Below are 16,841 nucleotides of genomic sequence, written 5' to 3' on the forward strand. Positions count from 1 at the left end.
TGTGTTTTTCTTTCTGTAGTAGCTGATGAACACTAGAACACTTTTACAATATTTCTCTTTAGTTTGATGACAGATTTAGTTATTTTGTTAGTATTTCCTTTAATTATGGACTATGTATTTCTTATTTCCTAGTTGAACTGTTGTTGTAGTAAGGGTATGTTGAACCCATATTTTATGTCTGGGATGATCTGTTAATGATATATTTATTTTTTATTCTGGGTTATCTTTATATTCTTACTATTATGATCGGAGACCTGTGACTGAGTTTTATATATTTGACGCTTAGCGTATTGGATTGAGAAGAAAAGAAAAAAATGATAGTGTATATTTCTTCTCAATTTAATACGTCACGGACTTGTTCACGTTCCGATTCCCCGGGTATTTTGGGAAATGGGACGTGACAGTTTGAGATGATCATCATCTTCATTAGTGGAGGGGCTAATCATATTGGTTGGCTTAGACTTGCCTCTTTTCTTTTTGGACGAGGTATTCGTCCACTGTTGGTCTTCAATCAAATCGGGATGGACTCACATAATTTCCCCTTTTGAGATAGTAAGGGATACTAACCTTTTATTTTTCTGACCATGTGGGTTAGTGTTCTTCATGTGCATTTCTCCTTTATGAACAGGGATAACTCCATCTGCAGCCGCTACAGGAGGAAAATCACCGAACTGGACCACTATCAAATTAGTGGATAAGGGCAACTCCATCTGCAGCCGCTACAGGAGGAAAATCACCGAACTGGACCACTATCAAATTAGTGGATACAGTCTTCTGTTCAGGCTTCAATGTAAGCATATTGGCATTTACCAGGTTTTGCAGAATATCCTAGAAGACATAGCATTTTCCGGTAGGATGTCCCAAAAACCTGTGATAATGACAGTAATTAGGGTTGTCCACTTTTCCTGCCTCATCCGGTTTCTTGATCTCGGGAAGTTTCAGCTTGTTATTTTTCCGAAGCAGCTGGAACAGAGTGTCCACATGATCCTCTTTAGATGAGTACTACTTGGGTGCTCTTTGCTAATTCAGTGCTTTGCCTTGTTTAGCGGGTGATGCTCGTGTGCTGGAATCGGCAGCCAAAGTCTCCTTTCCTTTGGATCTAGGAGCATTATTTTGGTTGCGTTGTTGCTGTGGCTTTGGTTGAGTAGTTTCTTCAGCCTTGACTCAAGCAACAATTTCTTCAGTTTGTTCTCTTTGAGAAACCAATTGTCTCCAGGAGCGACATTCCGCTACTTCCATTTAAGTAAGGAGCTGGGTCTACAAGTTATGCCTACAAGTTTCAATCAAAGTAGATTAGGTCATACCTGATGGACATCGTAATACCATACTGCGGAATCTTTCAACATAAGTTTTGATAGACTCTCCCTTCCTCTGCTTTGTGGCAAGAAGGGTTGGGACAGAAACTTTCATATCATCCTTGAAAAATCTGGCTAAGAAGCGCCTTTCTAGATCTACCCATTTTTTGAATGGACCCAACAGGCAGTTTTATAAACCACTCGAAAGCAACACCCTTAAGAGTGTCGATGAACAATCTAGTCAGGATAGTGTCATTTGCTACCACATCTCCGGTCTGTGACTTGAAGTAGTAGACGTGTTGATTTGGCGATCCTGAGCCGTCAAAAGGTTGTAAGGTTGGAGCTTTGAACTTTGACGGATAAGGAGTTCTTCGCGAAGCTCACTCCTGTTAGCAATTGCGTTAAGGCGATACTCTAATTCGACCATCTTAGATGATTGTGTATTTTTCTCCTTTTCACCTTCTTTCTCGTTTTCGGAGGAAGACTCTATGTTTTGAGTTTCACCATCCGAATTTTGTTTTCCCTTTGAATTTGTTCTCCGGGAAGATTCAGGCTTTTGACCTTTCTCCGCAAAGAGCTGAGCCAACATATCCTTTATTTTGGGAAAGGGTCTCTTGCTATGCCTGGATCATGACATGATGTTCGTCTACTCTCTTTGCTAAGTCGTCGGAGTTTCCAGTCATATAGGTGGGATCCTCGTGTGTTACGAAAGAGCTTGAGGATTGAGAATCCGCAATGGCTGAATGTTCTTCATCTGAACTGATCCCCTTGGCTAACCTTTGATAGTTAACCGAGCGTATAGCTCCTGTGCGAGTCTGAATGTACTGATATACTCCTTCGAATTCATCACAGATTTCCCGAACAGTCAGGGAATGACTTCTCTCCGAGTCATCAGAGAAACTGAGGTCTTCCCTCTACCGATCACATTGATAGTAACTTCAGGATATTCAATTTCAGAGATCTTCTTCTTGTGATGACGTTATTGCTTGGCAGGCCTGGCAACATTTGTCAATCGGTCAAATACCGATCGCCGAGGCGCGGATGCACAACAGTGGCATTTTGAAAGGACTACAGAAATAAGTCACTCACATTGACATGAGTGGGGTGCTTATTGCACTGGTCTTTCTCTCGACAAAAACCCCGCAAATCAGAGACTTAGGATAAATTTATGGATGAAGATGGAACCCCCTGCCCATTAGTGGAGGGATTGGTTTTTTGTGAACATGGATCCTCAATCCATGGTCCTCTTTTTTAATTCGACGGGCCACATCGCGTTCGCGAAGGTCGCGTTCTATTCGAATGACATCAGACTGAGGTCTGTATTTTGTTGGTAAGACACAGTTCTGAGACTTGTGTTTATGTTCTGGAACATGCTCCTGAGAGTCATGTTCTGCATTGGAAACACTTCCCTGAAGGTTGTGTTTGTAATTTGCAACGTGTCCACTAGGGTCGCGTTTAGATATTGAAACATGCCCCAGAAGGCTACATTTTGAACTTTGAGCGCCTTCTTGAGGGTTGCACTTAAGCTAAATTATACGAGGCTTGTATTTGGACCCATCAATTTGAAGCTTGCATCCTGTATTAGAGGGGCAGGGTTCTGGCTGAGGCTCGCAAATGCGGCTCTCACATTGATTGAGAGATTGGTTCTCTCGAAGATATGCACGTTGCAAGGATCTTCTCCTCCAACGAGCGACATTCTTCTTAGCCCATTTTAAGGCCTTCACAGCAAGGTCTTCCGGGTTAATGGAGTTTGTCTCTGCACCGGGCCTCTTATGTCCTGTTACACATCATGTTGACGCGGGTGTAGAACTTCCAACTCGTTGAGCAAGTTTGGCAGAGGCTTTGCCTATTCCCTCAGAGGAGGGGCTGTTCGAGTAATCTTGGTCGAAGGAGAAGGATTTCTTCGGTACTGTAGCAACAGTTAGAGCTTTGGTCTCCTTAGAGACCTTGCGGATATTGCGCCTAGCCTTGGGGCTAAACGATCCAGAGGAAAAGACTTCTTCGTACTTGGCTTGATCGAACTCTACGACGAGAGTTTTGACCGTCATTCTAGTGAGATTAATGTCGGATTGCGCTACCATTTCTTTATCAGAGAAGTTCGTCCCCAGCAGAGTCGTCATCTTTTGTTTGGTGGAAAATTTGTAATAAGAAAATGAAAGAATTGAATTTGATTTTATTCCTTCTATCTGCTTAGAAAAAGAATGTTTACAACTCTATCAATCTCGATTAGAATTTGAATTACTGATTACAAAAGAGAAGAGAATTCATGTAAATTCTCCCCTTTGTTTAATTCTGGGTCCTTCATGCTAGCGATAGAATGCTTCCTTCGAATGCTCGTATCGAGTTTGCTTTCCGTTGACATTCCGTACGTCTTTCTTTACTGGAATGATTGAAGGAACTCTTAATGAGTTCTTGTTAGATATAGGTGCCCTGCAGGTAATTATTATATATTGTAACAGGACCTATATGTATATAACATCATTGTTCAAAATGATAGTATGCTATTTTGGTCAGATTTATCTGATGTTCTAAATATACAGATAATGTCCTTAGAATAAATACTAGACTATCAGACATTTCGGATAGTGATCGTAATGAAGAGATCTGATTAGTCGGTAACGTATATTCTAAAATGTTTCTAGTTGATGAAGTGTTGAGATAGGATATCATCACTTTGGTTAAGACTAGTGTATGCTCTATTTCTCCTTTTGAAGGAGATGATCAATCTCTTAGATCATTAATGTGAGACATCAAGATACAATATACAGGTGACTCATTAGTGAATGAGTTGACTGAACGACTCGCCGAGGACATCTAGTTGGTAATATACTATACAGGTGACTCATTAGTGAATGAGTTGACTGAACGACTCGCCGAGGACATCTAGTTGGTAATATACTTAACTGTCAAATAGAAGTTCTCAAGTGATATAGTACATAGTAGTCTCTTGACCTGAGGCATGAGTGCAATATCTTATATGTCAGTAAAGATGTATTTAGACTTTTACCTAACCACAGTTCTTATTGAATTGTGCATAACGGTTCTTGTTGGGTACATCCCGAGACATAAGTAGATATTGAGATGCCAAGAAGGGATTCGTCTCTCCCAGTATAGGGGTTGATGTCATAAGATTGTTTGATATAACTATAACCTGGAAATCCTTGGCCAAGGTGAATAAAGATAAACTGAGTGTCAGTTTGATCTTATTGGTTATGAGGGTTTGACAGTTTTCCATACCCTAGGCTTAATAGTTTGACATGGTTTGATGAAGAGACCGGACTGTACAGCATTATCACTAAGTAGTCCTGATAAAATTGTGTAAGCATCTTACAGACATTTATCACAACTTATACCCGGGAGTCTTTATGTGTAGCTAGCACCTCTGTTGTACTTATGGGTATGATCCACTGCCGAGTTCTTAAGTTGGACCCTAGAGTCACACCCAGCGCGTACTTGAATCCTATGAAACACAATTTATAGAGTGATGCGTATGATTGATACGCATATATGATTTTACCGGATACACATAAACGGTTATGTATATCGATAAAATTGGAATGCTATGTGCTTAGGAAATCAATTCTAGTATTTTTCCTATAAAGTTAACTTTTAGTCAACTAGTTGACTTTTTGGTCAACAGTTGACTTGTGGTCAACTCATTGACTTTTTGGTCATATGATGACTTATTAATCAATGATTGAAAAATTATAAAATATCATATTTATGAAATACAATATTGATTTGGTATTCTTATTTATGAAATACACATACCATGTATAATGAGTCATGAGATAAGTCATTTAGTGATATGGTTTGAGCACATGGTTTATTAGCACATGGTTTTGAGATGTAATGATTCATAAGATGATTCATTGCATGACTCACTAGATTAATCATTGATATTTGATGATTCATTGCATGACTCATAGGATGAGTCATTCATGTCATGAACACATTTCACTCTATAAATATGAGCTCTCTTTCTTATGGAAAGGTAAATGAAAAATTGGCTAAGTGGTTTTTCCATAAGAGAATAAAAGAGAGCTCTCCTCTTACTAATTTCTAGCAATCTTGAGTAAGAGAAAGTAGTAGGATTTTAAACTCCTATTTTATCAAGCCCACTTGAAGACTTGGAGATCCACTACGAGGAGATTTTCTACTACAAGGAGAAGGAGCTAGGGGTTATTTGATCTTCTATCAAATCACGCTTCGAAAGTATGACTTTCTAACTCTTGTATGCTCTCTTTAATATAGGAATTATGTTAGATTTAATTAGGATGGTCCTACTATGTATTTTATGCTCTCTACATGCATAGCATAATTATACATATAGTCTTCCGTTGCGTATTTTGCATGTATTTAGCATGAATTTCCTTCATGGTATCAGAGCCATGGTTCCATCTAATTAAATCTTAACATGCATATCTAACTCATCGAGGACTTTATTCTTGCTTCTAATTACTAGTTTAATTAAAAGATGTTTTAATAAAACTAGTTAATTTATTCAAGTTGTTTTGTAATTAATTATACTAGTTGTTGATTCAAAAATGTGATTTTTGGTTCATATGTTTTTAGGAGTAAAAACACTTGTATAAATTGCAAAACACTTATTTACAACTAGTGTAGTTGTATGTTAGAAGCATGATAGTCCTATTTGAGTTAGGATAATCCCTATGTTATCTAGTTTTCCAATTTGTTGCATAACTAGATAGATGCATATTTCTTAATGTTGATTAAGTTATATGTTTTATATCATCTTGTGTGGATGTTATGTTTATGGATGGTAGTGGACAACGATTCTCTTGCATTTATTGTATTGATGTAATATAGCTAAAAATGTAATTTTATTTTTGACCTCTTTCCTCCCCGAGCATGGGCTACGCCTATGGGTTTTGGCACTTGCTCACCGATCATGGGCTACGCCTACAGGTATAGGCCCTTGTTCGGGTGTGGGGGGTATGGTTATTTAGTTTAGTTATTTCATTTATGGCTTTTATTTTACATTCAATGCAATATTATTATCCATCCTACGAGATGGTTTTTTCATTATAAATGGGGCTTGCACGTCCTATGTGTCACGCCCCGCTTCCCAAAATACCCGGGAATCGGAACGTAAACAAGCCCGCGACGTATTAGATCAAGGAGAATAAATAAAATTAAATGCTTCTCCTCAACCTAATACGCTAAGCGTCTGGAAATAAGTACAATGCGAAGCCACAGGTCCCCGATCATAATAGCAAGAATATAATAGACAAACTCAGAATAAAAATAGACATATCATCAACAGTAAATCATCCCAGACATAAAATATGGGTCCAACATACCCTTATTACAAAACGGTCCAACTAAAAATATAAAAATACATAGTCCAACAAAATAAAGGGAAGTACTATAAAAAGAACTAAATCTCTCAAAATACTAAAAGAGAAATACTGCATAAATAATCTAATATCCCTCAACAACTACAGAAAAAATGTCTAAGCTCCCGCTTGCTCTTCTGCTCCATCTGGAATACACTCCGACTGCAAGGCATCTCCATACTGGACCTGTCCGTCATCTAAATCTGACGTACACCAGAGAAAACAGGTGTATGTCAGGTGTATGGCACACAGCAAGATCCCAAAAGGAAGAATAGAACGGTCGTGCGACCAATGCAATAATGGTAATAACAATAATAAAAGCATGGAACTGGAAACTAATAATCTAAAGAAATCATCCAAATATCAAAGTCATACAACTAGATGGAATTAATACTTAAAAATCTACAACTCGAGACGTAGTACGTCGAGCAAAATAATCCAAACAAGGAAACCCTCATGTATATACCATATACCTCAAATTGTAGATGATTAAATATTAATCCCGATCTAGGTATGGAAAGAAACTTAACTGGCCTATATCTCACAATGATCCAAACACATCCAAGTAACAATTCAAGTAACTAGCCATCCTATAACAGATCACTGGTCCAACCGTCTAACCCCAATGCGTATCGGTTCACTGGCCCAACAGACTAACCCAGTGCGTATCGGTTCACTGGCCTAACAAACTATCCAGTGCGTATCGGTTCACTGGCCTAACAAACTAATCCAGTGCGTATCGGTTCACTAGCCTAACAGACTATCCAGTGCGTATCGGTTCACTGGCCTAACAAACTAATCTAGTGCGTATCGGTTCTCTGGAGCGACCCTAGAGGATACATAAATAGTCACGTCTAATCACATGTACCAAGATTTCCCATCCCGGCTCTTCTTATTTTCTAAGCCAACAACACACAAGCCTCTAAATCTTATTCATGTCACACAGATCACTATAGTCATAAACTCCTAACGATTCTCAATTATAATAAAGAATGATAAATACAATAAATACTAATTAATAGTGTCGTGGATCATGAACAAGAATCGTGAACAACTACTAGTAACAGTACAAGATGAAACTACATCTATCAAATAAATATACATGAAATATCAAAATTTCCAATCATCATGCTCATAAATTTATTAATTCCAAAATAAATCCTTTTAATTTATTCCTCATAAATTATTCAAAAATAACCTTTTAAATATATTATTATTATATATTATTCCATATGAACAGTAACTGTTTTATTTTTTTGTTCTTTTTAATTATTCTAATTTTCTTTTTCAATAACAACTCTTAAAATTTATCTAGCTTTCAAAATGCAAGCTTGTCATTTTATATTCATCATTTCACAAGTAATCTACCACAATAATACTTAACAACATTCATCATCATCCCACGCATAATATCATAATCTAAACAACATATATAATAAATAACATATATAGAAATTGTAATGGTAATGAGGTGACGCGGGATCTTGCATATACTTAATTAACAGTATATCAAAAATAGTAAAGACAAGACAAAGGATGTGAGATCTTGAGAGAGGAGAGAGAGAGGGTATGGTCAGAGAGGGATGGAGAGGAGATTTGTACCTGATTTATTTATGGGAAGAGAGAGATGATGGGGGGAGATATTATGCGATTTGAAAGAGAAGGATTGGAGAGAGAGGAAATTTGATTACTGTAGATATATTTGGTATGATTTTGAACGTGATTGTTAGGGGATTGGATTTGGATTTGGAGGAGAGATTTGATTATGGGAAAAATATTTGAGAGAGATAATAAGATGATTGAACGTGATTTGGGATTGATTGGGGAGATTATGGATAGAAATCAAAAGATAATATTAAGGGGAGAGAATCAGGGAGGAAATTAGTGAGGGAAAAGATTATGGGAAATATTCTACATAATATTAAAAATAATCATAATATTAATAAATTATTAACAACCAGATATCTTTATATTTATATTTATATGATATTGTACTATGTTCAGTTTTATATCAATAATAACAAGGTCATTTATAATGTCAGTGACCAAATAATCATAAAAAATTCACTAAACTATAAATTAATATTTAGCAGAACTAATAAATAACGGACGATATATTTTATTTATTTATTTATTTTAAAAACTCATAAAATTCTAAAAATTGGGAAATATATTAATAAGATAAAATCTAACATTTTAAATACTGAAAAAAAATTATTTAAATACGTATCAAAAATTCATGGTCCTTACACTATGTATATGTGAATGTAATAATACATGATTTGCAAGGGAGCTAGCAATGTAAGAAGTTGCAAATTGCTTGCCAAAATGTAATTAGTGTAGTTGCATTTTATTCCCTTAGTTGTCCACTACCATTCCATATTGCTTTTACATATGTTGATATGTTGGTTGTGCTCCAATTGTAGATGTCAATATAATTGGGTGCTATATTCTACAAAGTTTATATCTCTATCTCATTAGAGAATAGTTTTTATTATAAAAAACTCATTTTTAAACTTTGTGAGACATGGCAATAAGAGTTTATTGACCATAGAGTGGTGAGACCGACATTAACATAGTGTTAGTGTGAAAGATAAATAAACCTAAAGCAGTTAAAAGAGATGTATTTAGAATGAGCTTTTAACTAGTGTCAAGGAAAGTAATTATGAGATATAGCTCATGGGGTGATGCCCAACTTAAGATTAGGGGTGATGCCCAATCTTTCGCGCTATAGTCTTAAAGAGAAGTGGTTACTTAATTAAGGTCCGATAAATATTCCCGGTGAATAGCTCGGAACCCTCCCACCAATCTTGCGCTTTCCTGGCTAGTTTAATTGTTGCAAGTATAAATATAGAGCATCTTTAAACTATATCAAGTTCGATTACGGTAAAAGATTTGAGAAATCGTCCGTAGCCCTCCATCATTTTAGTTAAATACTATTAAGCTTATAAATACTATGTTTGTTGGCATACGTCAAGGCATAACTATTCTATGGCTAAATAGTATTCATCTGTATATAAGATATAAGGATAGCTTAAGTTGGTTATGCAACTTTGTTGGCATACGTCAAGAGTTTGCATAAGTTAAATTTAAGCCAGTCAAGAAATGATGGGTACAAACTTGACTAGCATTTTATGATTTGTTGGCATACGTCAAGGTCATAAAAGACTAGGGGTAAAATCATATCAAGAATTACAAGAGTGTAAAAGACAAAAGTTGTCTACCAATTATTAAATGTGTCAATTTGTTGACATACGCCAAGGATGATGCATTCAAATGATAATTGGATCTTGATCCCACTTGAAAACAATGAGTTGTTTTTCGATCACCTCTTATAAGGTTTTGAGGGGCTCGAAAAATAGTGGGAGGCATAACTTAGATAAAAATAAACCAAATCTATTTTATGTATTGAACATCTGCTAAAATACCTTTTCTCTCTCTTTCAGGCCATTATGTCTGGTTTAAAACTCCTATTGGAACAGAACAAGTTAACCGGTCCTAATTACAAAGACTAGTTGAGGAATGTTAAAATTGCCCTAACTTATGACAAAGTAGCATATGTCCTCACTACGCCCGAACATGTTCTAGGCCTAGAACCCACTATAGCGGAAACTGAAATCCGCAATACATGGGATAAAGATTGTTCACTTGCTCAATGCCTCACCATTGCCTCTATGGATTTGGTCCATCAGAGGCAACATGAGAATATGGATATCAGATCCATATTTCGTAATACAGAAGAACTGTATAGCGAGCAACCGTGACAAATGAAGTACGCGGCGTCTAGGAATCTGTTCCAGACGAAAATGAATGTGGGATCTTCTGTTGGGGATCATGTCCTCAAAATGATCGCCTATGTTAATGAGTTTGAACTTTTGAACGTAGGCCTAGATGCAGATAGATATACAGATATCATTCTGCAGTCCTTGACACCAGCATACTCCCGATTCATATCACAGTTTTTGATGATGGATCTGGAGCCCACTCTTCCTTCCTTACTTAATTTGTTAAGACAGGTAGAAAGTTCTTTGAAAAAGGGACAAACACCAGCCTTGGCTATAGGGCAATCTTCTTCCTCTTCTGGGAAATTGGTTGCTAAGAAAAAAGGAATGAAGAAAACTACTAAACCAAGGAAAGGTGTTAAGAAGGCTGTTAAGAAGGATAAAGGAAAGGCAAAAATGATGACAGCAGAATGCTTCCATTGTCATAAGTCAGGACATTGAAGGAAAGGCAAAAATGATGACAGCAGAATGCTTCCATTGTCATAAGTCAGGACATTGGAAAAGGAACTACCCAGAATACCTAGCCTCACTCACCAAGAATAAAGCAAGTTGTTGCTTCATCTACAGGTGTGTTTGTTACTTAGAATTGTTTTTCTATAAATCATACATCCTGGGTATTAGATACCGAATCAGGATCTCACATCTGTAATTTGTTACAGGGACTTAAAAGTTATAGAAAACTTGGAGCTGGAGAGATGACCATGCAAGTTGGTAATGGTACAATAGTTGCAGCACTTGCAGTAGGGGATTTTCATCTAGCTTTACCAAATGGAAACGTTTTGATTTTAAATAGCTGCTATTTTGTACCAACTATGATGTGTAATATAATATCCATATCTTTATTAGATAAAGATGGATATGTATTTAAGCTGGAGAACAATGTTATGAATATCATATTTAATCAAAAGTTGATTGCTTATGGAACATTGTGCAATGGCATCTATATTCTTAATCAAAACACAATTCTGAACACTCATCACACTAATAAAAGAAAGCACTCAGTAATAAATGACGCTTTCTTATGGCATTGCAGACTTGATCACATTAATAAAGAAAGACTTGGCGAGCTTAATAAGCATGGATATTTAGATCTATTTGACTTTGAGTCTTATGAGACTTGCAAGTCTTGTCTTAAAGGTAAAATGACCAAGACTCCATTTACAGGAACTGGAGTAAGAGTTACAGAACTCTTAGGACTGATACATAGTGATGTATGTGGTCCTATGTCTACAATGGCCAGAGGTGGCTACTCCTACTTTATTACTTTTACTGATGATTTTTCAAGGTTTGGACATGTGTTTTTGATGAAACACAAATCTGAAGCACTTGAGAAATTTATCGAGTACAAAAATGAAGTAGATAACTAAACGAGCAAGAAAGTTAAAATTCTTCGATCGGATCTCGGAGGTGAATACTTGAGCTCGGAATTCTTAGGTATTTTAAAAGAGAATGAGATTCTCTCTCAGGTTACTCCACCCTTTACACCACAGCTTAACAGCGTGTCAGAAAGAAGGAATCGTACCCTATTAGATATGGTACGTTCCATGATGAGTAACACTGAGTTACTTTTTTTATTTTGGGGGTATGCATTAGAAACAGCAACACACTTACTGAATAGGGTTCCAACTAAAGCAGTGCCTAAACCTCATACTAAACCTCCATATGAGATATGGAGTGGGAAGAAACCACATCTTACTTATATTAATATTTGGGGATGTCATGCTTATGTAAAGAAGCAAGATCCCAAAAAGTTAGAGGCACGCTCAGTATTATGCAAATTTGTAGGATATCCAAGGAATTCCATTGGATATCAATTCTACCACATCGATGAACAAAAGATAATTGTTTCTCGGCATGCCACCTTCTTAGAGAAGGAATTTCTTGAAAAAGAAATTAGTGGGAGCATGGTAGAACTGGAAGAAATTTCAGAGATACAAAATATTACTGATAAATTAGTGGAACCAGCAAATTCAGTTATACCAGAAGAACCTCAACCACTCCACAGATATCCAAGGCGATCTCATGCACCAAAGAAACAATATAATTTTTCAGTTGAAGGTGGCATGTTAGATCGGGATGATGACGAACCTTTAAGTTATCAGCAAGCCTCTCAGAGTAGGGACTCTGTTGCTTGGCTTGATGCAATGAAATCTGAAATAGACTCTATGTACACCAACAAAGTATGGATATTAGACAATGCTCCTAAAGGGGTAATACCCATAGGTTGCAAATGGTTGTTTAAGAAAAAGTTGGGTGTAGATGGAAAAGTAGAGACTTTTAAAGCTAGACTGGTAGCTAAAGGTTTTCGTCAAAGACCTGGTTTGGACTACGATGAAACTTTTTCTCCAGTGGCTATGCTCAAGTCTATTCGGATCCTACTTGCTATAGCTGCTCACTATGACTATGAGATCTGGCAAATGGATGTCAAAACTGCATTTCTAAATGGTGATTTAGAAGAGTGCATATATATGACGCAACCAGAGGGTTTTGTAGTCAGTGGGAGCAATGGAAAAGCATGTAGATTACTTAAATCCATTTATGGACTGAAGCAAGCATCGCGGAGATGGAACATCTGTTTTGATGATGCTATCAAAGAGTTTGGTTTCATCAAAAATCCAAATGAACCATGTCTATATAAAAGGATAATTGGGAGTATTATATCGTTTCTTATTTTATATGTAGACAATATACTCTTAATCGGTAATGACATACCGTCATTACAAGCGGTTAAAATTTGGCTATCAAAAAGATTTTCCATGAAAGATTTAGGTGAAGCATCCTATGTACTGGGTATTCAGATCTATAGAGATAGATCTAAAAGGATGTTAGGATTATCGCAATCTAGATACATTGGCAAAGTGCTAAAACGGTTTAGCATGGAAAATTCCAAGAAAGGTTTTGTACCTGCATCTCCTGGAATATCCCTCTCTAAAAAGATGTCTCCCCAGACTGATGAAGAGAGGAAACGCATGAGTCTAATTCCTTATGCCTCGGCAGTAGGATCGATCATGTATGCCATGTTATGTACTAGACCAGATATCGCTTATTCACTCAGTTTGGTAAGTAGATACCAATCTGATCATGGAGGAGATCACTGGAAAGCGGTCAAGAATATACTTAAGTACCTTAAAAGGACTAAGGAGTTATTTTTGATATACGGTAAAAGTGACCTCCGAATGGAGGCTTTTTCCGACTCAAGCTTTCAGAGCGATATCGATGATAGTAAGTCTGTATAAGGATATATTTTCACCCTCAATAGAGGGGCTGTCAGCTAGAAAAGTTCCAAGCAGGATACAATAGCAGACTCGACTATGGAAGCTGAATACATTGCAGCCAATGATGCAGCTAAAGAAGCTATCTGGATGAGGAAGTTCCTTTTAGAGCTGGAAGTTGTTCCCACCATTAAAGATCTAGTACCTTTATACTGTGATAATAATGCTGCAATAGCTCTAACAAAGGAACCTCGCTCTCACCATAAGTCCAGACACATTCTGAGGAAGTATCACTTGATCAGGGAGATAGTTGATCGCCGGGAGATCAAGATTGAAAGAGTAGAGACAAAAGATAATATAGCAGATCCATTCACAAAGGCAATTGCTCGTTCACAATTTGAGAAACTTGTTGAGCTATTGGGTATTAGATACTATAATTGGCCTTAGTGCAAGTGGGAGTTTGTTAGATATAGGTGCCCTGCAGGCAATTATTGTATATTATAACAGGACCTATATGTATATAACATCCTTATTCAAAATGATAGTATGCTATTTTGGTCAGATTTATCTGATGTTCTAAATATACAGACAATACCCTTAGAATAAATACTAGACTATCAGACATTTCGGATAGTGATCGTAATGAAGAGATCTGATTAGTCGGTAACGTATATTCTAAACTGTTCCTAGTTGATGAAGTATTGAGATAGGATATCATCACTTTGGTTAAGACTAGTGTATGCTCTATTTCTCCTTTTGAAGGAGATGATCAATCTCTTAGATCATTGATGTGAGACATCAAGATACAATATACAGGTGACTCATTAGTGAATGAGTTGACTGAATGACTCGCCGAGAACATCTAGTTGGTAATATACTTAACTGTCAAATAGAAGTTCTCAAGTGATATAGTACATAGTAGTCTCTTGACCTGAGGCATGAGTGCAATATCTTATATGTCAGTAAAGATGTATTTAGACTTTTACCTAACCACAGTTCTTATTGAATTATGCATAACGGTTCTTGTTGGGTACATCCCGAGACATAAGTAGATATTGAGATGCCAAGAAGGGATTCGTCTCTCCCAGTATAGGGGTTGATGTCATAAGATTGTTTGATATAACTATAGCCTGGAAATCCTTGGCCGAGGTAAATAAGATAAACTGAGTGTCAGTTTGATCTTATAGGTTATGAGTTTAATATCTACAAACACTAATTGAGCAAATAGGGTTTGACAGTTTTTCATACCCTAGGCTTAATAGTTTGACATGGTTTGACGCAGAGACCGGACTGTACAGCATTATCACTGAGTGGTCCTGATAAAATTGTGTAAGCATCTTACAGACATTTATCACAACTTATACCCGAGTAGTCTTCATGTGTAGCTAGCACCTCTGTTGTACTTGTGGATATGATCCACTGCCGAGTTCTTAAGTTGGGCCCTAGAGTCACACCAAGCACGTACTTGAATCCTATGAAACACAATTTATAGAGTGATGCGTATGATTGATACGCATATATGATTTTACCGGATACACATAAACGGTTATGTATATCGATAAAATCGGAATGCTATGTGCTTAGAAAATGAATTCAAGTATTTTTCCTATAAAGTTAACTTTTAGTCAACTAGTTGACTTTTTGGTCAACAGTTGACTTGTGGTCAACTCATTGACTTTTTGGTCATATGATGACTTATTAATCAATGATAGGAAAATTATAAAATATCGTATTTATGAAATACAATATTGATTTGGTATTCTCATTTATGAAATACACATACCATGTATAATGAGTCATGAGATGAGTCATTTAGTGGTATGGTTTGAGCACATGGTTTATTAGCACATGGTTTTGAAATGTAACGATTCATAAGATGATTCATTGCATGACTCACTAGATTAATCATTGATATTTGATGATTCATTGCATGACTCATAGGATGAGTCATTCATGTCATGAACACATTCCACTCTATAAATATGAGCTCTCTTTCTTATGGAAAGAATAATAAAAAATTGGCTAAGTGGTTTTTCCATAAGAGAATAAAAGAGAGCTCTCCTCTTACTAAACTTTAGCAATCTTTGAGCAAGAGTAAGTAGTAGGATTTTAAAAACCCGGGGGTGGATATCTTGCCTTGTGTCTCAAGAAGACTCCCATTTTATCAAGCCCACTTGAAGACTTGGAGATCCACTACGAGGAGATTTTCTACTACAAGGAGCAAGAGCTAGGGGTTATTTGATCTTCCATCAAATCACGCTTCGAAAGTATGACTTTCTAACTCTTGTATGCTCTCTTTAATATAGGGATTATGTTATATTTAATTAGGATGGTCCTACTATGTATTTCATGCTCTCTACATGCATAGCATAATTATACATATAGTCTTCCGTTGCGTATTTTGCATGTATTTAGCATGAATTTCCTTCAGTTCTAAGAACTCAGAATGAGTTCAAACTCTATGCCAAGAGTTGTTTGAACCGTAAATTGGTTAATAGCCAAGTATCCCCACTTTCTGTTGCTGAAGAATGCCTTAAGGAATTCGATTCAAAAAGCTCAATCTCTCTGATCTAATCTCCCCAGAATTGATCCCCAACTCAGTTGAGTTTGTTGATATTTATATAGGGATTGAGGGGTGTAACTGGCCCTTTAATACGCTCCTTAATAAGGTTTAGTTTCCCTATTAATCGGGTGTAACAACCCACTTAAACCGCTCCCCAGATCGTGGGTGAAAAATAGTTTTTGGAATTGTTTAGATCACATTTGAATAGGTCAAACGTAAGTTCTGCATTACTGGGCATGAACCTTGCGTTTGAACGCAGCATTGGGAAGCTGCATTAGCAGCTGAATTAAGCAGCGTTGGCAGTGGTTAGAAGATGTGTTAGCAACATTTAAAAGCTGCGTTTGGCAGTGTATGGAAGCTACGTTGGCAGATTTCGGAGGCTGTGTTTGCGGCCGAACATGAGCTGCATTGGCAGTTGAGTTGAAGCTACGTTTGCAGCATTTGGAGCTGCGTTTGTAGCTGAATTAGAGCTGCGTTGCTTTGGCTTTGGAACGCGGCTATTTGTGTTTCATTGCAGAGATGAGTTCTGTGCCTTGGAATGAAGAGATTGTTGACTTGTAATCTCTTCTGGAATAGCGTCACAAAGAACATTGTTCTGTAATACTTGCTTTAGCCTTTTTTTTAAATAT

This window comes from Asparagus officinalis, chromosome 4 (genome assembly GCF_001876935.1).
Source record: "Asparagus officinalis chromosome 4, Aspof.V1, whole genome shotgun sequence".
NCBI classification, from domain to species: domain Eukaryota; kingdom Viridiplantae; phylum Streptophyta; class Magnoliopsida; order Asparagales; family Asparagaceae; genus Asparagus; species Asparagus officinalis.